The following is a 26,195-nucleotide window of genomic DNA, read 5'->3' as shown; positions in this document are numbered from 1 at the left end:
CTGAAAATTCTGTATTGAACAGCAAACTGTAAATGCTGGGTAGGAAAAGATACATGTTGCCAATAGTAGAACCAAGCTTTTAATCTATTTCCCATTCCAAAAACTAATTTTGTTAGGAAGCATTAAAAAGTATGCTTGTAGTTTTGGAAGAAATACGCTTTAAATAAGTATATCAGTAATGAAAATCCTTAGATACTAGAGCAAAATCTTCATTTCAGGAGGTACTATTATTTAGAGATCATACTTCCTAGTATATGAGAATTAATTTAAATGCTTAGATTTATTTCAAAATGGGCATTATTTCCCTCTTGGTTTTAGAGTTAAACTCCCTAAACTTCCATTTCCATTTCTCTCTGCTTATTATGCATGTTCTTTGGCTTCTCAAACATATATAGTGAAAACAATCATATCTAATATGAAGTTCCAAATAACCAAAGAAAACTGGTGTAAATGTCATGACACCATGCACTGATGTATTTCTGCATATCTTGTTGTTGCAGCTTAAAATGTCTCTCTCCTTAGCTGTCCTCCTTTTACTTCTACCATCTGTAGTAACTGTCCTAAAGTGGAATCAGAACAAGAGGAATGATTCTGCTCCAATTAACAATTAATTATTTTTCTTTCTGCTACCACAAATATAAGGGAGCTCTCTTGGTCAGCAGAACAAGTTCAGAAGTCATTCATTTGAATTCACTGATTGTTTTAATAGAAAAATCCAGATTCATATGACTTACTTAATAAAAGATGTGTTGAATATCTAAATTCACAGCTGCTGTTGAGATGTTTATATGCATAAGAAAAGAAACAAGAATCTGGATTTCCTTTATTTTCTGAACTGTTTCTTCTTCCAGCAATTTTGGATTTTTTTAATTTTTTTTTTTTAAAAAAAAAAGAACACAAACTTTGTAGTGAAAATTCTCAAGGAAATATTATATAACAATATACCTCCAGAGAATTACTGAAACAAAATAAATAGAAAATCAGTGTTTTACAACAGTAAAAATTATCATCAAGAAAAACAGATGTGTTTTATTTACAGACAATACCAGTAAATATTCTAAAGTTGGTAAATTATGGTAATATCATTTTTCAAATGAAGTGATTTTTCCTCGTGTCTCCTGTCCAAGTTCTGAGAATCGTCCACCAGAAAGCTATATTGTCATGTACCTTCTTATGTGGGATCTTCCCTTGGAAGACAGATGTCTTTATTCGTTCTGCTCTGTTGAAAGTTTGGAGACAATAAATACATAAATAAATAAAAATAAAAATAAAAATAAAAATAAAAATAAAAATAAAAATAAAAATAAAAATAAAAATAAAAATAAAAATAGAGCCACCAAAGTTGACATATGATCAGATATAAGACATCTTATAGTTTCAATTTTGACAAGAGTTATTTTATTTTCATTTAGGAAGTCCACTGTGGATTGAAATTAATGATGTGAGCATGAAAATCTGTGAAATGGATATGTCTGAAATCAGATGTATTATTGATGAATACAAATAAAATTATTTCTCATAGAACTCTCCACCTAGATAAGACAGTTACTATATGTTCTGCATTATATAATGTACCAAAGGCAAAATTTGGAGCAATGTAGAGACACTATTCACTCTTTAAAACATTTCTTTAAATGCATTATGATTTAAGAATCAGTTATGTCCCAGTCCTGAAAATGGCTGCATTTATATTATATCCATAGAGAGTTACTCTGAAATCTATGGGCATCATAAAAATAAATTCCCAAACTTAGAGTGTTTAATTTTCAACTCTGGTGATGTGAAATTCAAATGATAAATCAGAATGTAGAGAAGCTACATTTTCTAAATACCTCGGCAATTTATTTCACTCATATTTATATATTCTAGTGCCACTGAATGTAGTAGAATGTATATGAAAGAATGGTAGTCTTAAGATTCCTCTGAATATCTTCCAATAGTATTTTGATTTTACATTTTATGGACCTGAAGAGTCACCAGTAAGATTCAACAGGAGATCAGGGACTAACATAATGTAATATTTTCCCAATGGAAATTTCTCTATGTCAATGTAATGTTCTAATTTCTTTATTTGTTGGCTTTACAAACAGGAAAGAAATTGGTTTGTGCTCTAAAATTAAGAGGTAATGGGCAGATTCTCTCTTTCACAGGTAGCAACAGGCAAATCAGTTAAAAAAGGCATGAAGATAATAAGAGGAGACGTGTTAACTAGCAAATGAGAATAATAAAATAGTCATTAAAATTGCTAGTTTCTGCACTTGAGCTGGTTTAATTTTAATGCATAGACTTATTTCCAAGAGTGGAAAATTTGCAGCTAGTGAAAGGCTATTTCATTTGTCTTTGGTTTGCAGTGTTTTTTATAATCTATTATGTTCCAATGTCTGAAGGAAAAAAAAAAAAAAAATCTATATGCATGCATGCATCAGAGAAAACTTTTCCCAGAGAAGCTGTGGAGTCTCAATTTCTAGAATGGTTCCAGACCAGGCTGAATGAGGCTTTGGGCAACCTCACCTAGTGGAAGATGTCCCTGCCCATGACAAAGGGGTTGAAACTATATGGTCTTTAAGACCCCTTTTAACACAAGCCATTCCATGATTCACATTTCATCTCTATCCTTCTCACGATACTTTGTCAATCTGTGATTATTCCCAAGCTGATTTTTTTGCTGCCTTTTAGCCTAGCTAAGTAATGTTTGTGTTCAAGGATTTCCTTAAATCTTATTTTGAACTTCTAACAAGCAAATTATATTAACTCATATATCGGGATTAAGCTTATTTGGTACTTATATCAGATGATCGTGTTTATAAATAAAGAGTGAACTGTGTATGGGAGAAAGTCAATTTGACAAATTGCCTCTATTCTCTTCCACTCTGTCTCCTGTTACATCTCTGTTCCCAGTTGATTAATTGCTCACAAATCAGTTTCTTCACAAGCTTGTTACTCTGTTGTATTTTTTTTGACTTCGTTTTGCCAAGAGATCTTCCAAACCCTTAGCCCTCCTTTCACAGATTAAGACCACCTCTGAAAGAATGTCGAGAAGAAACGTACCAGAGAAAGTTAGTGAAATTTTAAACATAGTAGTGGCTGATAGTTTAAAACTAATTGCTTTCTTCCTTATTTCAAAATACTACAGACAAGCAGCATTTACTTCCAAAATTAAATTAATAAGATATATTTTTCTTCTTCTGGAAAGAAGTACTATTAACAAATTTTTGAGAGATCATGATAACGTAGATAGTCAAAACTGTGCACCTATATTTTCAGAAGCTTTTACTAAGATCTTCTTTCACACCAAAAGCTCCTAAAAAGACTGTGCACAACTTTAAAGAAAGATGCTTTATAGACACTGAATGGTTAAACAATCAGAAATAAAAAATAGATGTCTGTCTATTTCACAACAGATAAAAGTTTCTACTGGGATATCACAGGTCCTGAGACAAAAGTGAGTTAACAGATACTATGAAATCTTCAATGAATTACCTGAAAAAGGAAGTAAATAATGTTAAATTGTCCAGATAGTACAAATTTAATTCCAAAAGTTATGTATCAATCTGAATGCAAAAGATTGCAGAAGGATCCAACATTACCAAATGCATGTACAACACAATTCTAAAATTTATTATTGTTTAATAATATATTTTTTTTAACATAAAACTAAGTTATAAAATGGAAAAAACATATATCTTTTACTCTGACTTTAAGAAAGGTATTTACATTTATTATTCTTCTCTATGTACTAGTCAAATACTCTGCGCTGATTAAAAAAAAAAAAGAGAGAGTGAAATTAATTGCTTTTATGAATGGTGCTGAGATGCCTACAGAAAGGACTGATATAAAATAAAAGACATTCCCATCTACTCCCATCCTAATTACACATGCATTTTTGGTCATGTGGCTATGATTTTTATGAGCTACCTAGTAGATATTTATGTCTAAAGCTGTTGAATTTGAGCTAGTCACCATTAATCCTTTCACAATCAATATTTCAAAATTAATCACTTCACTCTTTCCTCTTTAAGTGCCTATTTATCTTTGCAGATTGTGAAAGAAAAGGATAGCTAATTAAAACATTGTTGGTATGGCCATGGTTGTTGATATTTTAAGTGGGAAATGGTTTTATACTAATTTATGAATCTACACAAAAATGACTATCAGTTACCTAAACAAAAACATATCTTCCTTAAGAAATTAATCTTCATCAAGGGGCTAATAAATATGGTACAGGACATGTACTAGAAACGTTATTTTCTGAACTGGTAGGTAGAATCCAAACATGCATCTCTAGGGCACATCATACAGCACCAGACTCCTTCTGGAGACTGGAGAACTGAATCAAGCCTCTGAGTCTAGATGTAAGCTAAAAGTCTGATTGTACCTCCAGTGAGTGAGGATCTATTTATTGTTGTCCAGTTACTCAGAAACAATGCACTTGAATAGCCAGGAAATGCAGGATGCATCTCTTTTAACATGATATCTAGTGAAAATACTTGTTTCCTAGAATATTTACTGGGCCTTACGTTCCTACTCCAGGAGGACTGAGAGTTCTCTTTCATGTCTAACAGTTATATACAAATTGTGTATAAAACGTGAGGTGTCTGTAATAGCACTAGACACCATTTCTGGTCAATCATTATCATCAACAGAGGTTGATCACAGTGAGAAATTAATAGTCTGGATGAATTGCTAAATGTAGGTATCTTAGGGCTTAGCCTAGTAACAAATATGTAGAAGAAATTTTAATAATGTGTTCCACTATCATCAGGTATTTTATTTCAGGAAAAGTAAAACAGTGTGTACTGAAAATGCACATGTAACAAAAGCAGTCAGTTTTTACTTTGGATAAAAATAAAACACTCTAAATTCCACAGGTGTTAATTTGAAAACAAAATTCTGCTTCATTGTAGTATACTAAATCTCAAGATTAAGGACTGTTCTTGAGAAATTTTTCTTGAACTTCTTGCCAAAAAGGGTTTGAGTTTAGAAAATTCTCAAAAAATCATAAACTGTGAACCCCTCTCCCACTCACCTCTAGTTTTCTTGAAAAATTCTTAACTAGTATGATTTCCTAACACGTATAAATCCTAAAATGCTCAGCAAAGCTGATAAGTACTTATGTCCTCTTTGTTTAAAACAAACAAACAAACAACTTCATTTTCTCTCTGTATCTGTCTATATATGGTGTAAGCGGAGCATCCTTAGCGGGAGCTGAACAAGGAAAGCCTCCTCTGGAGCAAGCAAGTTTCTGTAGGTCTTCCCCTTGTCTAAGTAACATTGTTTAGAGGCTCAGCAGTCAGCCTTTGAACATCTATGTGCTAAAGATGCCTTTGTGATTTCAGGAATAGATTAGCTCTGCTTTGTCCCATATAGCTATCTATCTCAGCTTGCTTGAAGATAAACTAAAAATTTCCTACATGACACAACATTGTGCTGAATAAAAATGTTTATAAGTTCCTAATATCCTATTGCAAGAACTGTCTTCACAACTAGTCATCTTCTAACAGCAAGGTAAAATTCAGGTCCTGTTCCTGAACATGACTCTCTGGTAGTTAAAGCAGTCATAAAGCATCTAAGGTATTAGTCTGAAAATGACTGGGCATGACAAAAATTCAGTAATTGAGATTCTCATTACTAGATTGCAGGTGAACCTTCTTTTATTCTCACGTGCTTTTGCTTCTTTGTTTAAATATGAAATAATAATAGAATTGGGAACTTCAATAAAGGTAAGGATTCTCATCATCCTTCTGCCTCAGAATGACATAGATGAAGAAAATGCCAAGCAGTATGACATCCAGCCTCTTCAACTGAGAGCCATGCTAGGCTGACATACATGAAATCAGATGTCAGACTAGGAGTAGAAGTTTATATGTTGTTACAATTTAATTACAGTTTTTATTCTCAGTATCACAGTAGTTAGAGTGAGTTTTCAAAGTTCAACAAGCAGAAGCCACATAACTTCATCTTGCCAACTAGGAGAGAAACACATTAAGGGTAATAAGTTTGTCCAGACAAATGTAGAATATCCCAGGCGTTGTGTTGTATAAATTGACAGCACTCCCTTCCTTTAATTAAAAAGAAATAAACATATTTTTTCTGCTTTTTTTTTTTTTATGGCAATATAACATACTAGTTTATGATAACAGGTGAAGGAAGAAACAATACACTTTATTGGACATACAGCTTTCCTGATATCTGTCTGTGCTCTGTAGCTGCAAAGTCACACACAGAGCAACCTCAGTATCATGCAAAATATCCTTCCTACAATCTGTAAATACAAAAAAATAATAAAAAGTAAAAATAATCAGTAGTTTCTACATTATTTGTAAAGATGGTAAGCAAAATCAAACATATGCTGTTTTAAAGACAGGAAAATAGCTTGTTAAAGGGAAGGATGGGAACCTAAATGTGTGGAGAAGTATATGCTTAGTAATGATACAAATAATCAGAGAATAATAGAATTAATTTTTGCATTATTTTAGCTGCTCATTTTGCAGCTCTATAATGTATGTTTTAAAGTGAAATTTGTTATATACAAATGGTTTCTTAATGCAAAGTAGATTTTCACTTATCTTGATACCAAAAATTCCAGTGCATTCTGTCTCCAAAATATATATAAGTGACAATAATAAATAAATGAATCTTTAGAATAAAGTGAGATGCAATCAAAGTAACTTGAACCTTTCATCTATATTTCATAAATTTGTTGTCTCCTACCTCCAAACTCTATGTAACTTTCAGAATTTGCCCTGTGGCTTTTGTGGCAGGTCAATGTTTATCTTAATTGGAAGTGTACTTATCAATACTGAATAATCTTCACCATGAAATAATCTTTTTCAGTCTTCTGTCTGGTTTTAGTGTTCTCTAACAATTTTAAAATTGCCAAGATTTAGAAATAAAGCTATAAACTTAACCTCAAGACCAGGAGATTAATGTATGCTTTGTTAAATAAAAGGCGTGAGGCTCTATGCAAAGATATGTTACTAAAAATCACATTAGTAAACAATATTTTAATGTTAGTCAAAGGCTACACCAAACAAATCTGAACGCTTCAAAATTCAAAGTTTTCTATATTACACATTTGGAAAAATATAATTTTCACTGAGAGCACTGCATTCTTTGTCCCCTGGGGGGAAAGTTTTCCTTTTTAGATAAAATAAATAAATAAATAAATCTGAAAAACTTTTCATGTTCCTGAAGTAAAGGAATTAAGGTGAAGATCTGTGTATGAAAAGTCTGAATGTATATTAGATTCACATTGTAAATGTATGAATGCATCACTTTGTTGCATAAACACTAAAAGAAAATTAATTAGGACAACAATGGGCTGATGAATTGAAATGACCCATAAGCACTGGGAGGGAAATTGTGAGCACAGATTATAGTTTGTACAGTATTATACAGCAAACAAGAGAAAAAAAAAAAAAAAAAGAGGAAAAAGAAAGGAAGGAAACTATATTTGAGTGGCTGAGATTTTTTACATATCACTTTAATGTAATGAAAAGTTATTAGAACAAACATGTATAGCTCAGGATTTTACTAGACCTAAAAGCTAGATAGCATCCCAGAAGCAGAAAAAAGAAAGCTAGGTTGACGTGAGGAGGAATCAGGGAAGCGATGACAAGCCTTCATTGGTATTGTATTAGAAAAAAGAGAAATGACATTTAGTATGGTGAAGTCACCTTAGTACTCCCAGAGTGATGTAACAACCCAAACACTATGATGTCATCCGTGGGCCAGGCTACCAAGAAATGTGTAAAACCCCAAATTCTCTACTTACAGCTAAAATAAATGAATCAGGAATGACAGATCTATCATCTGAGACAAATAATTAAAGCAGTTTGTCATGCAGGTAAAGAAATAGTATCTAGAACAGATGACATGCTCCTGTGTAAGTCTGCAAATGGTTCTTAAAATTCCTTTCAGATCCGAATGTCAGTATTCTTTCCTCATATTACATGAGTGAATAAACAAAGCAATTCACCTTGTATGTCACCTACCTCATTAACCACTACAGTTATTACTCCTATTTAAACACCCGCAGAAGAAAAGCCCCACTGAAATAAAGAGATTTCTTCTAGTATAGAAAGAAATTTAGATCTGCTGTTTGCCCAGTACCTGAGTTTATCATTAACAATTTTGAGCTTAGTATTTCCTGTTACTTTTTCAATTTCTCTGGCCATCCCTATAACTTACGTTCAGTTATTTCACTAATAATTCACATTCTCTCATTATCAAGGTTTTCCATATATCCCTTTCCTTACTCACTTTAATTAGTCCTGCAGACTATTCATTTTTTTGGCTTTAATCCTATATTGAAATCACAAAGAGTAGAAACTTCACTCAGCATTCAGGTTGGACTTTCCAAATGCAAATGGAACATTATACCAGCATAACAGTTTCTAAAGGTAGTGCACATTCTTGCATAGAAGGGTTATCCTATATCCTGCAGCATACCCCTGTGCTTTCTTGAAATCTGTAAAAAATTAAAGATATAGCTGACACTCATTCCAGTATTATGTCACTGATTTTTTTCATGAAGAATATACATTTTTCTCAATAATCTTCTTTTATAAACGGATATCTGTAAATGTAAATAAAGATAACATTTTATGTTCCATAATAAGGAAGGAGATACAACACTGTAATATTCATTATGTTTCCTTTTCCAAAACAGGATACATGATATCTATATTTTTTATTAATTCTTCAAAAAAGAAACATTTTTATAAAGTGCCTAATTTAATAGTCCATCCATTTACTTACTATTAAAATACCTAATTATTTGTTGCTTTGTTTTTTTTCTCCAAAATTTTCATCTTAAAAACAGTCCACATAGATGAAAATTGACTAACTGAAGTTGTCATACTGCCTGTACCATCTAATGGCATACTGTCTGCTGAAGGAAGAGGCGTGAGAAAGCTGAGTCATTACAGAAGTAAATGAAAAGCTACCCAATGACTGGGAGACAGAGAGAAAGAAAAATGATGGAAAAAGAGAAGGGGAACGGAAGGTAACAAGAATGAGGAACAGAGCAAGGAGAGCAGGATCACTGCAGTTGTTCCAAAAAGTTAGAACTTCTCAGCTGAATCATAGTATTGCTCAGGTTGGAAAAGACCTTAAAAGTCATCAAGTCCAACCACAACCTAACCATACTACCCTAACTGTAACTACCCTCCGCTAAATCATGTCCCTGAGCATCACATCCAAACAGTTTTGAAACACATTCAGGGATGGTAACTCAACTGCCTTCCTGGGGAGCCTATTCCAGTGTTTAGCAACCCTTTCTGTAAAGAGGTGTTTCCTGATATCCAACCTAAACTTACCCTGGCGCAACTTGAGGCAATTTCCCCTCATCCCTTCACATATCACCAGTGAGAAGAAACCAACCCTGCTTTTGCTGCAATCACATTTCAGCTATTAGAAGAGAGCAATAAGGTCTCTCCTCAGCCTCTTCTCCCCAGACTAAAGAGTCTCGGTTCCTTTAGTAGCTCCTTGCAGGGCATATAGTCCAAGCCCTTCACCAGCCTTGTTGCTCTTCTTTGGACAGGCTGCAACACCTCAATGTTTCTGTATTGAAGTACTCCATCAAACTAGCCTTGATGGCTTGTTTATCCATCTCAGTTGTACTGTGACATTTTTAAATGTATACTTTGTGGCCAAAATGTTTCAATTTTTAAATTATGATTGGATTGTTTGGTGTACTGCAATGATGATATTTTACAATGCTTCCAGAATAGTAATCCTCAGTAATAGAGACGGACTGGTGGGAGATGTGAAGACTGGGGACTGTCTTGAATTGTAGAATTCTCTATTCTTGGAGGTGCCAAAAGAGTGACTTGCAAAACTGTTATCCTGAACTTCAAGAGGGCGGACTTTGACCTGTTCAGCACGCTTGTAGCATGGGTCCCTTGGGAGTCACTTCTTAAGGATAAAGGGATCCAGGAAGCCTGGACGCTCCTCAAGATGGAAATCTTAAAGGTACAGGCCTTTAAGATCTTAAAGATCTTAAAGAACAGGCTGTCCCTGAATGCCGTAAGGCGAGCCATAGGGGAAGAAGACCAGTGTGGATGAACTGGGAGCTACTGTTGAGACTCCAGAAGAAAAAGAGAGTCTATGCCCTCTGGAAGAAGGGACAAGCTACTTGGGGAGATTACAGGGAAGTTGCTAAGATATGCAGGGAGGAAGTTAGGAAGGCAAAACACCAACTTGAACTCAGATTGGCCACTGCAGTAAAAGAGAATAAGAAATCCTTTCACAAATATATCAGTGGTAAGAGAAGAACCTAGGAAAATTTCCATCCTTTTCTTGATGCAGCGGGGAATGTGACCACTGAGGATAAGCAGAAGGCTGAGGTCTTCAATGCCTTCTTTACATCTGCCTTTCATAGGCAGATCAGGGCACCTTGTTCCCTGATCTGGAAGTCTGGGAAGCTACAAAGAATACACTCCCAGTGATTCAGGTGGAGAGCACCTCCTCCATCTGGACTGTTACAAGTCCATGGGACTGGATGGCCTTCATCCTAGGATGCTGAGGAAGCTGGCAGGGGTGATTGCTGAGCCACACTCGGCCATCTACCAGTGAGCCTGGTTTTCTGGAGAGGTCCCAGAGTATTGGAGGCCTGACAATGTGACTCCCATCTACAAGAAGAGCCGTAAGGAGGATCCGGTGAACTACAGGCCTGTCAGCCTGACCTTGGTACCAGGGAAAGTTATGGAGCAAATCATCTTGGGTGAGATCACAGAGCATGTGCGTGGCGTCCGGGGGATCAGGCCCAGCCAGCATGGCTTCATGAAAAGCAGGTCATGCTTGACCAATCTCATCTCCTTCTATGACTGGGTGACCAGACTAGTAGATGAGGGAAAGGCTGTTGATGTAGTTTACCCAGACTTCAGCAAAGTCTTTGACACAGTCTATCTCAGTATTCTTCTGGGGAAACTCTCTGCCCGTGGCCTGGACAGGCCACCCTTCTTTGGGTAAGGAACTGGCTGCAGGGCCATGCCCAACACGTAGTGGTTAATGGAGTTAAGTCCAGCCGGTGACCCATTACAAGTGGTGTCCCCCAGGGATCATGGACTGAGGTGAATGAGATGAGGTTCAACAAGGCCAAGTGTCGGGTCCTGCACTTTGGCCACAATAACCCCATGCTGTGCTATAGGCTTGGGGCTGAGTGGCTGGATGATTGTGAAGAGGAAAGGGACCTGAGGGGGTTGGTTGATGCTCAGCTGAACATGAGCTGACAGTGTGCCCAGGTGGCCAAGAGGGCCAACGGCATCCTGGCCTGCATTGGAAATAATGTGGCCAGCAGGAGCAGGGAGGTAATCATCCCCCTGTACTCAGCACTGGTGAGGCCACACCTCGAGTATCGTGTTCAATTTTGGGCCCCTCACTACAAGATAGACATTGAGGCCCTGGAGCGGGTTCAAAGGAGGGCGACAAAGCTGGTGAGCGGTCTGGAGCGCAGGTCTTATGAGGAGCGGCTGAAGGAGCTGGGATTGTTCAGTCTGGAGAAGAGGAGGCTCAGGAGAGACCTTATTGCTCTCTATAACTACCTGAAGGGAGGTTGTAGTGAGTTGGGGGTCTGCCTCTTCTCTTGTGTAACCAGTGATAGGACTAGAGGGAATGGCTTCAAGCTGCTCCAGGGGAGATTCAGGCTGGACGTTAGGAAATACTACTTTTCTGAAAGAGTGGTCAGGCAGTGGAATGGGCTGCCCTGGGAGGTGGTGGAGTCACCGACCCTGGAGGTGTTCAAGGAGCATTTGGACGTTATGTTGAGGGACGTGTTTAGTGAGAACTATTGGTGATAGGTGGATGGTTGGACTGGATGATCTTGAAGGTCTTTTCCAATCTTGGTGATTCTGTGATTCTGTGAATTTACTCTACTATAGTTTGAATGTGTACTACAAGAAACAGATGGAGATAACCATACTTGACTTGTTGTCCTAACATTCTAGTATAAAAATGACAACTGTACGAAAAAGAGATCATCAACACAGTGGTAGAACAGAACAAAAAAGCCTCAGTTGTATCAGGTATGTTCATTTTTCTAAGTAAGGATCACAAAGAACATGAGAATAAACTGTGCAAAAGAAATTTTCAGTTGCTCACATTCATCACCTTGTCAGACACCAGAGGAGAAGCCTTACAAGCCTCTCAAGAGCAAAGCAATAGCTGGAACTTAAAAAGAGGTAAAAGACTATCAAGAAAACAAAAATTCTCTAAAAACCATACTGAGGTATGTAAGAAAGCCAAAGCTGCTGCATTCATTGATACATAAGAGCTGGTGAGCTGCTGTCACATGAATGAGAAAATGCAGGCCACACAGCAAAAGAAAATCAAAATAGTCAGCATCATTTACATAATTTGAAAAGATATTTTTCATTATTACTATATTTTAGAATAAAAAGCTTACAGACCACTGTTCCAACACTATAAATACAATTAGCACAGAAATAATACTGTGTTACTTGATGGGGTAGTTACGTCATCACTCATGATCTCCATTTTTTTTTTCGTTCAGAAGAGAGGAGAGTAATTTCATCATACTCTTGTTCTTATTGTATCTTGCACTGCAGGATTTGGGTATAAATTACCTTATTTAACCTAGAAACCTTACCATCAAATTAGAAATTTCATTGCTTCTCTTTCCAAAAGAGTTCATCAAATATTATATTCAGAGCACAAGCAATGTAGCAACAGGCATTAGTACAAATATATAATTATGGTCTGATAAAAAAATATAACCAAATTAGGGAAATGTTGTGATACCTTTTGATCAGATTTAAAAAAAAAAAAAAAAAAAAATGACACACTTGATAAAAGTGATTTTGCACATCAAATATTTCAAAATTTTTGACACACCATTAAATAATGCTTTGTTTTGGGAAGGTATGCAAAATATATAATCAGTAGTCATGTATCACAGTTGGCCAAAACCTGATGCATTCAAAGATAGCAAATTGAATTTTGAATAGAGTGACTCACTTGAAGGAACTTTCAAAGATTATTTAGAAGAACTGCCTGATCACTTCAGAAAAGAAATTATTTAAAGTAAAATAAATAATTGCTAGGTTTTATGATAGCTGGGAGCACTGCTAACTGAGAATTCTTCAGGGTCTGATACTGCTTAATATTTTAATCAATAATTATACTATATGTATTTAGATGATAATGTAAGGGCTTTGCTGGTGCACTGAATAGATCAATGGACACAGTTAACAATGAAGAGAGGAGGATGTGCATACACAGTGTTCTAAATCCCTTGGGTAGAAGATTGTACTTCAGCAAAATGTGGTTCAGCGCAGCATTACAAGGTTCTAAATATGAAAAGTGATGCAGGCTTTAGCAGCAGAATCAGAATTTTCTCCTTGGAAAGTAGAGATTTGGGAAACAGAATAAAAATTATCAGAAATAACAGTGCCAACATGAAAGCTCAGTATAATGTTCAATAAGCATTGTCACTGGAAGTATAAAAGAGAAAAAAATAATCTCTTAAAACAGTGATTGAAAGAATTTGAAGAATTCTTCATCCTGTTTGAGGTCTACACTTCAGGAAAGACATGAATACAACTAGGAGAATTCAGATGACCCATATAGTAAAAACAAATCCTTGAAGTGAGCTGCATATGGAATTCAGGCTACAGGGTTATTGAAGAGGAAATTAAGTTCATGCTGCATGCATTGCAAAGGTATGTCTTATAAGAAGTTGCTTAAATTTTGCAAATAAAGGGTGCAAAAGAAGATCCAGGGTCTGGTGGCAGAGGTCTTGAAATAAAATGCTAAAAGATACATTGGTGATGTTAATTAATTACTAGAATAACCTCCAGAAGAAGCCATGGTCTTACTATTGTTTTGAGCCGTTAAAAGCAGATTCAATATTTCTCCAAGAAACATATTTTAATCCAGCTTCTGGAAAAATATCTGCATCCTATATGGGCAAAACATAGGACCAGATGGTCCTTTTGATAGGAAATGCTGGTCTCTTCTGTTCTCAGTGTCTTTGAGCAAGGAAAATGAATCTTTTATTGTCACCCTTTACAGAGCAGCTCTCAGCATCAGCATTTCTAGGATTAGTGAGCTAGAGTATATTCTCTCAGCAGAACTCTGTTTCCCATTTCATGCAGTGTGTAAACAGCAGGCAATAAAGTTGTCTACTTGTTCCCAGAAGACCATATTTTGCCTACAGGACCCACATATTTGGGAATAACACAAAAAAAATAGAAAGAGATAATTTTATTCTGAAGTCAGGATTTATGTAGGAATTAAAAATATTGATTAAAAAAAAAAAAAAAAGAAAAAAAAACAAACCAACCAACAACCAAAACAAAGAGTTCTATATTGACACATATTCACATATTTAATACACAATACATCGTCTCTCCACTGTGGAATTCTAGTGAAGACATTTTTCCCATGAGAAACATTTTTTTTAGTTGCTGTAGCTATGTGTGTTTCATCTTCTGGATAGTTTTTCTTGCAGATTAACATTTACTGAAGAAATTACCACAAATTTAGTTTTAAGTTACAAATCTCAAATATGCAAATATTGTAATGCTTCATTGACTATTCTTTCAGTTATTAAAAATTATTGATTGAGATATTTTCTACTGAACCTTCCATTTAAATTCATATGTTATATTGAATTGAACTAAATGGAACTCCTGCAGAGTTTCTTCCAGGATTATGTGTGCTTTCTCTCAGACTTAGTTCATCTGCACTGGCGGCATGTCAATTAAGTCAGCTGTAAATATCTCCCTGCTATTTTACTGGGATTTCTAGTAGTAACATAAAATAAGAACAAAAAGAGCAGATAAGGTATTGTTTTTGCAGCCAATAGTGAATGGTAGAATATTTCTCTCATGATATTTGTTTCAGTAATAGTCTCTGTGGATAATCCTCATATCAGGAATCATATCATAGAATCATTTCATAGAATCACAAGGTTGGAAATGACATATAAGATCATCTAGTCCAACCGTCTTCTCATTACCACTGCTACCACAAGCTACCAAACCATATCTCGCAGATCCTCATCCAGATGCCTCTTGAACACTGCCACAACCTCTCTGGGCAGGCCATTCCAGTGCCTGACCACTCTCTGAGAGAGAAAGTTTTTCCTCGTGTCTAACCTAAACCTCCTCTGATACAACTTGTGGCCATTTCCCCGGGTCCTGTTCATTGTCTGGGAGAAGAGGCCAAACCCCTCTTCACTCCAACCTCCCTTCAGGAAGTTGTAGAATGCAATGAGGTCTCCCCTGAGCCTCTTCTTCTCCAGACTGAACAATCCCAGCTCCCTCAGCAGCTCCTCATAAGACTTGTGCTCCAGACTCCTCACCAGTTTCGTTGCCCTTTACTGGACACGCTCCAGGGCCTCAGTGTCTTTCCTGTAGTGAGGAAAGAACTGAACACTGCACTTGAGGTGTGGTCTCACCAGTGCTGAGTACAGGGGGATGATCACCTCCCTGCTCCTGCTGGCCACACTGTTTCTAATGCAGGCCAGGATGCCATTGGCCTCTTGGCCACGTGGGCACACTGTCAGCTCATGTTGAGCCGAGCATCAACCAACCCCCCCAGGTCCCTTTCTTCTTCACAATCATCTAGTCACTCATCCCCAGGCCTATAACGCTGCTTGGGGTTATTGCAGCCAAAGTGCAGGACCTGACGTGGCCTTGCTGAACCTCATTTTTATTAGTGACTCAAAAGACAACATTAAAAAAGCATTAATGAATTTTGTGGATGACAACAAGATTGGTGAAAAATCAGACTCAGTTCTGGTGGTAGTCAGTTTATAAAAAAAAACTACTCAGGTGGTAGTCAGTTTGTAAAAAAAAAAAAAAAAAGCAGACATTTTATTACAGACAATATAGACAGGCACAATCAAGTATCAAGGCTAAAGCTAAGAGATTTTGATGAACAAATATTTATGGAATCAATGAAGTATGGTGAGGTCTTTGCAGTACCACAGTTCTTAAATAACTAATTGGACAATGATGTTCCAGGTGGATATGCAAGAAGTAAAAAAATATGTATCTTCAGATATTATATCTTTTTCTCTCTTTGGTCCTACTCTGACACTTCTAAAATCTGTATCCAATTCTGGCATCCATCTTTGAAGAAGGTTACTGAAAAATTGAAGAAGTTTTAGAATAGATCCAAAATAATGAAGGATTATAAAATATGCATTTCAATGAAAGACTCAAGCAGTTCAGTCTATTATGATATCAAAGAAACAGTTACGGATATTATGGACAATGAGTGCCTACACTTGCTAATAGAGGAAGAAACAGACACTAGTTATTAAGATGTTCTTCAGTTTGGAACATAATGATACATTACAATCAAATGGCAAGAGATTGAAGCTAAATTGAAAATGAAAAAAGATGTTGATTTCTTTATATGTCAAGGTAATTAACTGTTTAAACACTTTATCGAGACTTGATTCTTCAGTTTTTAAAATCAGGCTAGGATTTCTTTAAGTTAAATTAACCATAGATTTTTATTTTCTGACATGAATTAACTCAGCTGAAAATCTATCCTTCATTATACTTTCCCAATTGTAAAGATAAGCTTTGACTCTCAATGCTCTTTGTTTTCTCATTCTAGAATGAAGCTTTGTCTCTCATGACCTCCAGACATCATCAAAAGGATTATAGTATTTGATTCTCAGACAGTTGGGTTCCCTCATGACATGGCTAGAGCACTCTAAAACTGGTTTAAGTCCACACTTAAATTAACCATTTTCCCACTTTTGGGGCTTATAAATATACTACACCTCTAAGCAAGAATATGTGTTTTGTATTACCTGTTATATCATTGGATAAATATAAATCATTTTAAAACAAAGTAACCAGTGTCATTTCCCAAAAGTTTTCAATCTTAATTCAGGTTAATTCAGGAGGTAGCGTGAAACCTCTGAACCTCAGAACATAAAATCCATTGATCCGTCTCCTGGGAAATATTTTGTCTCCAAAGATTATGTTGTCAAGTCATGCTTATTGGAATATGTATTTTTTTAACATTGATTGATTCTGCAAAAGTAGTTTTGATCTATAAATGTTTTCTGTGCATCATATATCTTTTTTTTTTTCTTTCTGTTTTCCAGTTTAGTATAGTGCACACACTCTCATGATAGTTTAGAATTTTTTTCTTTTGATATTCATTCTTGCATAGCAATATTTTTCTTTTTGCACATCAAATTTCCTAAGTACAAGAAATTGGATTGGGTTTTAATTATCTTTAAAGTTACAGGTGATTATATTTTTGAGGGAGATGTAATGTATTTTATAAAATATGTAGGCAAACTTTGGAGAAACTGAAAAGGTTTTCACTTAATATGTTTCAAAAAGATTAGTTCAACGAGAATTCACATTCTAATTTATCTGATTGCCTGTGATTTAGTTTCATTTTGTATTTATACAAAGAGTCACATTAGCTTTATGCAAATTCATTCACCCATCTGACAACTGCCTTTAGATATGCATAAAGAAGAAAGTGAAAATTACAACTGACAGCTCAAAAAAATCTTCATAATTGATACCCTTTTATAACTTTTATTTCAGATGTTTTTTTCTCTTTCTTTTACATTTTCAAGCCATCTCCCTTCTTCTGTTTCAGTATCTCAAGTGAAAAAAAGTAACTAAAATCCTGGACAATTGGTGTCACGGTTTTATGATTTTTGGTTATCATTATTCCACATCATAACATCATGTAATGCACTGGGGGTTTGACTGTTAATGCTCAAGTTCTGGGTGCCTGTCCAGAGGAGAAGAAGAACTACATTCCCTAGGAGGCTTTGCCGTCAGCGAGGAGAGATAACTCCTGGCAAGGTCACTTGAAGCTCTTCTTCGTCTGCGCTTCTTCATCTGCGCTTCTCCATCTGCTCTTCTCCGTCTGCTTTTCTTCATCGGCTTTTCTTCATCGGCTTAACTGGACTGCACTTCTCACTTCAGCATTGTGGTGAGGCCTATCTACCTTTCGGACATACTCTCTCTCTCTTTATATTTTGCTGATACTATATTTAGTAAATTAGTTTGTTTCACCTCAGATTGTTGCTGCTGTTTTCAATTATTTTGGGGTCCCCTGTTTCCCTTTTGCGGAGGCACAGATCTGCGGATCCCTCCGCCCCGCTATCATGGAACTGGGCTGAAACAGCCTGTAAACCATTGACAATTGGATTCCAAAGCATCAATTTTAGATGTTTATTATACGTTACCCTTCCCTCACTCTCTAACTTTCTCCAGTTTCCGTTTCCTGAACTACAAAAATATTTACCAAGTATCTGCATTCTTTCACCAGCTATTTGTTAATCCATCAGCAAACACACAAAAAAATTCTCATTAGTTTTTTAAACTTTATATGCTCTCATACCATATTGAGTTTTTCAGAGAGCTGCCAGTCTTATAAAGTAGCCTTATAAAGTGGTGAGTTATATCAGTGAGAGCTGTTTTCTTAAAAGTATTTGAAGTTTGCCAAAACATTATAAAAAAGCAGAAAAAAAAAAAAAAAAGAAGCAGTTTGTGACAATTTCTAATTATCGTTGATATTAGGCTAGGAATATTAAAAGAACATTTGTCTTCTATTCTTGCTGACCAAATTTTTGTTTTTCTCTCTGAAAAACATAGAGGTAGGCATTTCAAATAATTTGAATATGTGTTTTGATTTTCACAGACATGAAACAAACAAACAAAAAAACCCACATTTTAACATGGTTGCAAAAATTGAAAGAAAAAAAATCCAAACAGGAGCTACTCAATACTTCAGTGACCTCAATACTGAAGATATCTTTAAGCTTTACATACTGGTATGGTTAACAGCATACTGTTTTGACTTGAGTTTATACTTTTTAAACATGAAAAACATAATAGTATTTTTACCATAACCAAGGTCATAATACTATGCCACAAATGAAACCCAAGGCTTGTAAACATGAACAAGTTATCATAAGCAGGAGCACATGATGGCAATCTGTATTAAATATTTCTGATTGTGCTCCTAGCTCAAGTTAAATACTGGATCACTGAATTTAGAATGTCTCTTTTTCTTTACCAGCTTTGTTAACTGGAATTATGTAGATCGCTCTGAAAGTAATGCCTCCAATTTATTTTTATGGAAACAACAGCAGAAAGAGCACAATAGCACCACATGATAGAGCAAATTCTTAGCTACATAACACTATTTTTTCTATGTAGTTATTTCCATCATTTTTGCTAGTGATTACTAAGGGCTGCAAGCTGTACTCATTAAATTCTGCATGGCTGTTTAGAACGTGGCTTGTCTTTCACATCTCCGTCACTACTGCTGAGATGCACCACCTACGATCTCACTGTGCTCACATCTACTGTTTTGTCTCCATAAATGTTCAGCAAGCATTGATGAATGTCAGTGGGTGCCATTTTTTCAGCATGGAGGAATTCAATTCCACATCTTTGCTCCATACTCACTTCCATGTAAGACACCATTTTGTCAGACTGCCCCTCTGCTGCCATCTGTCACACAACAACAAAATACATCAGAATATTGGTGGGAATGTTTAACTTCTACTCCCACACCACCAACGTCTGCCTCTAATATCATGGAACAACATAATAAAATAGGAGACACTACTTATGGAACACCCTTCACTGTGTCTGCTTTGGGCTTCGTTGCAGCTACATAATAAGCTGCCCCAGGCCAGCAGATGTGTACCTGCTTTCAACTCCTCAGCAAATAATTTATATTTAAGGCCCTCAATTATTTTATTAAGCCTAACAAATGAACATATTTTAATTGAAATTGTAACTGTCATTGAAAACCAGTATCTTCAGAATGTTCATGCTTTTAATATCTATCACAGTGTGGTAATTCTAATGTTGAGTCAACATTTAAGTAACAAGTGTTTTTACATTTCCACTCTGCTGGTTTATGATTCCAACACGAGAATTTAGTAAATATTTTCTAGGTGGTCCTTCACCACATCAAATGCCTGTCGTACTAATCAGACTTGGGAGAATATCTTTTTTTCTTGTTGGCAATGTCAAAGTATTCTACAGGGGAGATGATTTGTGTTGAAGCTTCATCAGGCTTGAAATGTACTGAGGCCCGATCTCCCATTCAGGCACTAAACCTTTGAAATTTTGTTTCATGTCAGAACAGTACATCTGTTCCTGCTCAGGGGCATGGATTGAATGAAGGATTTACAAATCCCTAGAGAAGTTCATCTACTTTATCAAGAAATCCTGTCAGTTTTTCTGCAGAGTCCAACTTCTAGTTATACAATTCCTGCTTCATCCCTCTGTTTCACCAGTGGGTAAACTAATTTCCTACCTAATGGAAAGATTTGTGACAACTTAAATGTGACATGAGGCTAATGAATTGAACTGAGTTCACTTCAAAACTCATTCCAACAAGAAAGACTTTGTGACCTATAAATTGTTTCCACAGCTATACGTCATTTTTAAATGCATATCTAGCTTTGCTCAGAAAAAGTCTTTGCAGTGCCATATCCGTGTCTGAAGTAGCAATGTCTTGGTTTTTGTTTTTCTTAATTTTTCATCCTCCTGCATCCATGCTAATATCTGGACTGTTTTTCACTGGCTTCCATTCACACTTCGCAAATATTGTCTTCTGCTGTGCTCCAGCTGGCAGGAATTCAGCAGCTCACAGTGTTCAAATTTGGAATGCATCCTGAGAATATGAGGGACTGAAGGCAATGAAAAGAGATTTGGTCTATTTTCCCTATGAGCTTCTGCAGCTGAACCCACACTTCTCAAACAAATTTAGTTACTGATTTCTCAAAGTGTCATTCCTAGTGTTCTGCATACAGAGATGCAAAGGCAAACCACGTGAGCTTGTTTCACAATTTCAAGAGATGTCACGAGGGAAATATTTGCATGGAGTGAAATATCTCCTAGGAAGGACTGTGTGTTTGCTTTTACTAAGGTGATATTTACTATGCTGTGTTTAAAATTGTTGCAATAAAAGCTGCCTGTGAAATCATAGTTTACTTAAGAAAAATGCAGAAAAGTGTCTTTTTTTTTTTTTTTTTTGCCAGCTGCTCTACTGATGTCATGTTAGTATATGCTTCTTTTTGTAGAATCACTTTATTTCTGTTGTTAATGGACAAAAACAAACTGAAATTGCAAGCATAGGATTATGGCAGGAATTCTCAGCTTGCGGTGGGTTGATTCCAACCAGCAAACGTATAACCACTAAGCTGCTCATTCTCTTCACCCTCATGATGGACAGAGAGAGAAAGAAGGGAAGGCAAGAAGACTGGTGAATCAAGATAAAAACAGTTTAATAGTTGAATAAAAGGTTGTGCATGCAAACAAAATAAAATAAGGAATTCATTCACTAGTTCTCATCAGCAGTCAGATGTCCAATCATTCCCTGGGAAGCAGGGCTTCAATATATGCAAAATTTGCTCTGGAAGCAATTTTTTGCCCATCCCTAGACTACTCAACAAGGTGAAGAGGAAGGTAGTGAGAAAGAGAAAAATCCTTGACATTGTGCAAGCCCTGTTCACTCTAGCCAGGATATTGGTGTGTTATCATAATCGTTTAAGCCACAAATCCAGAGCATAGCACCATCTTGTTGGCCTCGTTCTAGCCACATAAGTGCACAGGGTTTATAGATATTTGTTTAGTTCTACATAGAAAAAAAAAAAAAAAGAAAATAAAGAAGAATTCTCCTGTTATACTTGTATTCCCCTTATGATGTTAGCAAATGAATCCTTTTGTTACATACAATTCTGACAGGTGTAACTATATAAAACTCTGTCACACATTACAAGCTCTGCACTGTTCTACTTTTGGCTGCAATCCGAGAAAAGCATATACATTTCCTAAGATTAATACATTCTCTCTAAGGTAAAATTTTGGCACAGTTTCTTTTCAGTTTAGTATAAATGTCTGTATTATCTTTGTGTTAGGAATTGAGCAGTGCTTACTAAGCCAGTTATTGTGTCTTGGACAACATCTACACTGTTCGAAGCAAAGGCTACCTCAGATTTTTTGCGTTTACCACGTGTCCACTTTGCCATGAAAGATATTCAGATCCTCACATTATGGATATGAACATCTTATCTATTTTGCATTTCAGAAGGATGGCATTAAGGTCCAGATTCAGAAATATAAATTAAAATGTATTTAAATGCTGAGTGTCTTAATACCCAGTATAGAAATTGGAGATGTAGGAATTTATTGATTTGCCTAGTTATCTGAGATGACTGAAAGTATCTGAAATGCCCAGATTGAACTGGTAGATATTACCTGGATGTCATGGTTTTGTGATTTTTGGTTATCGGTATTCCACAACATAACAGCATGTAGTGCACTGGGAGTTTGACTGTTAAAGCTCAAGTTCTAAGTTCCTGTCTGGAAGAGAAAAAGAACTACATTCCCCAGCGGCTTTGCGGTCAGAAAGGAGATATAACTCCTGGCAAGGTCACCTGATGTGCTCTTCTTCATCAGTTCTTCTTCATCTCCCTGCTGCTCAACTGGACTGCGCATCTCACCTCAGCGTTATGGTGAGGCCTATCCACCTTTCGTACATTCTCTCTCTCTCATTATATTTGATTTATTAGCTTTAATTCTAATTGTATTGTACATTGTATTATTATAGAATATAATTATATAATATAAATATAAATATAATATAATTATATTGTTATATTGTATTATGATGTGTTGTCTTGCATTCCAATACTATATTTAGTAAATTAGTTTGTTTCTCCTCAGATCGTTGATGCTGTTTTTAATTATTTTGGGGTTCCCTGTTCCCTTTTTTCCAGAGGCGCGGATTTTGCAAAATCCCTCCACCCTGCTAGTCATGGAACTGGGCCGAACCAGCCCGTAAACCATTGACTCTGGAACACATAGGACCTGCATCCTTTTGTGCTGGCAGATGAACATCCTAGCACTGAGCATCCTACATGTCAATAGATACTCATATTTACACAATTGAATCTAGTTGCTATGATCAATGGAGACCAAAGAGCTATACAGTTGCCTATGGAAAAATTCATTTCCTAAATGTTCATGAGTGAAATGTCATTTCTGACACTCAGGGTATTTGAAATATCTGGAGTGGCCTGATATATGTGACATGCAGCTGATAGAATCCATGGGAAATGCATTTATTTAGTAGCATTCATATATCAAGTAAAACACCTAAACATCCTCCAACTGTGGTAGATTGGTGCATCTACACACAAGAAACTGGATCCTCCTCGTATTTGTTCATTACTATAGAATCACAGAATGACCTGGATTGGAAGGAACATTATACCATCCAGTTCCAGCTTCTTGCCGTGGGCTGATTACCACCCACCAAATCAGGCTACCCAGGACCCCATCATAAATCAGAGAATTAGCAAATTTGGAAGAGACCTCCATGATCATCCAGTCCAACCACCCACTACCACCAATGTTTCCCCTCATCCCTTAGACAAATATCTGAATGCTTCTTCAGGGACAGTGACTCAACCACCTCCCTTGGCAGCCCATTCCAGTGCCTGATCACTCTTTCAGAGAAGTAATTTTTCCTGTATCCCACCTGACTCTCCTGGTGCAACTTGAGGCCATTACCCCTTGTCATGTGGGAGAAGAGGCTGACTCCTACCTCATCACAACCTCCTTTCAAGGAATTGTAGAGAGTGATAAGGTCTCCCCTGAGCCTCCTCCAGTCTAAGCAATCCCAGTTCCCTCAGCTGCTTCTCATAAGTCTTGTGCTCCAGTCCCCCCACCATCTCTGGCTGCCCCTCACTGGACATACTTAAGGGCCTTGATGTCTTTCTTGTAGTGAAGAGCCCAAAACTGAACCCAGTACTCTAAGTGCTCACCAGAGCTGAGAGGAACACCCATTATGGCCTTGAGCAGCTCCAGGGATGGTGCATCCACAACTTCTCTGAGCAGCCTGTCCCAGTGCCTCACCACCCTTTCAGAACAAAATTTCCTCCTAGCGTCTAGTATAAATCTCTCTGCTTTTGGCTTAAAACTGTTCTCCCTTGTCTTGTAACTATCAGATTATATAAAAAGTCATTGTCCCAACTGCTTATAAGCCCTTTTTTTTATGTACTGAAGGCCAGCAGTGTGTTGTTAGAGCCTTCTCTTCTTTAGGCTGAATAACTTGAGCACCCTCAACGTTTTTTTCATAGAAGAGGTGCTTCAGCTCTCTGATCACCCTAGCATTCATCTGGACCCTTTCGACCACTCTACATATTCTTTGAGCTGTGTACCCAAGGCCTGGATGCAGTACTCTATTCGAGGCCTCATTAGGGGACAGCAGAGGTGGACAATCACCCCCCTTTACCTGCTGGCCATCCCTCTTTTGATCAGTTCAGGATACTCAGAATCAGAGGTTTGTGGGCATGGAATGCATGGAGCTCTGACTAGGGATGAATGAAGTGCCAGTATGGAGATATTACTGGTAACAATTAAAGTAAAATGACAACACTGCATGCTGGGTGCCTGCTACAGACTATTTGATCAGGAATTAAAAGTCGATGAGGTCTTCAGACAAGAAATCTCATGTTTACAGGGACTGAACTACATAGTCTCTAGAGGACTTTGGCAACATGTGTATTTCTATGATTATGTGATTCTGTGAAGGCAAAAATTTATTGTTAACCTAGTAGTTTTTTACAGTTTAAACAAAATGGAACAAATAGTTATCATTAGCACAATTACAGTAATACAAACAGCCCTAGTAAAAATTATTTATTACAGAATAGTTTAATTTAAAAAGTTAAAACTGTTATGCATAAAACATCTTAATATCTATACTTGTTTGCCTGGTGTCATGCTCCTCCTAATACTTAGCTCTATCATAAGGCCTTCTTCCTCAAGCATAATGGTGATTGGAGTTCTGAAGAGCCACCAGCATCCTTAATCCTTTGCTGAGAGGCCTATGTTGGTAGGGATTATAGTAGAGGTTTTTTTCATTCTCAGTCTACTTCGTGCTAAATTAAAAGAAGAATTATGTGAGTATTTCAGTCAGTCCCTGGATTCCTGTGATGTCATGCATATATGGATTCTAAGACTAGCAGCAATCCTACTCAGAAGGAAAAAAAAAAAGGCAATAAGAAAACAAACAAACAAACACATATTTAAGCTTATAAAGGCAAGGAAGCATCTATTGTGATGAATGCCTACAAGCATACTCTTATTGACAAAATACATTCTGTCCACAGGTAAGACAGAAAACAATAATAATAAAGGTATTTAATTCTACTAACCTGTTGTCCAGATATAAAGCTTTAATCTTCACCTCAACCACCTCTTGGGATCCCAAGCCCATATTTATCCCACTATTGTGTTATTGTGTTTGTCTAGATAGAGGAAGAAATTTCATTGGCTGAGGAAAGAGGATGGAAACTTGGCATATCTCTATGCTTTTTGCACTTGTCAAAGAAAATGGTAGGAACAAAAAGGTCACTTACCATATTTTCAAGATTGGTAAGTGCAGCAGACATACAGAATTTAAACTGAGCATGTGAGTCACTATAAGAGATTATTCTTTTACATCATTGTCTCAAAGCTTGCTGGGGACACAGTTGAACAAGTCCAAGTAAGTCCTGGGCAAGGGTTGAAAAATCCTTTGTCTGAGGGACACAGATGTACAAGGCCAGGGGCAACGAGAGAGAGAGAAGCCGCAGCTTAATGGCCAGGAAGCGGTCTTTTGTGTGGGCTTATCTCGAGGAAGATGGCCATCTCAGGGGGTGCTGCACATGACTCTTACCCAAGCACCCAGGAATGCCATGTTGGCAAAAGGATAAAAAGAGGACCTATAACCATGAGGTGACATTTTTTGGCAACAGATTCCTCATGAAGTAGAATGGAGATTTTCTGGCAACAGATTCCTCATGAAGAAGAAGAGGTTTCTGACATGAGAAGCCTCATGACCTGCCTCTCTCCCTCCTGGACTTGCTCTGCGCTCTACCACGATGCTGAAGAAGAACAGAGGTGTCTGCCATCAGATTCCTCACTACAGAATTCCTGCATGCTGATGGCCTGTCGTGGGCCTGCAACCTGAGTCCTGCTTCTTCGTCCCAGATTGGCTCCACAACTGTCTCCTGCTACCTGCTTGCTGCCCAAAGCCGGCCACACTGCTGCTGCTCTCCCCCTGCTGCTTTTGCCTTGGACCTTCAAAACATCGTGCAACGGGACTGCTGCTGGATCCTGGTGGTGACTATCCCCGCTATATGCATTTCTTGCTTCTTTCCT

This window comes from Meleagris gallopavo, chromosome 1, assembly GCF_905368555.1.
Source record: "Meleagris gallopavo chromosome 1, MGAL_WU_HG_1.1, whole genome shotgun sequence".
Lineage (NCBI taxonomy): Eukaryota > Metazoa > Chordata > Aves > Galliformes > Phasianidae > Meleagris > Meleagris gallopavo.
Note: the sequence above shows the minus strand (reverse complement) of the source record.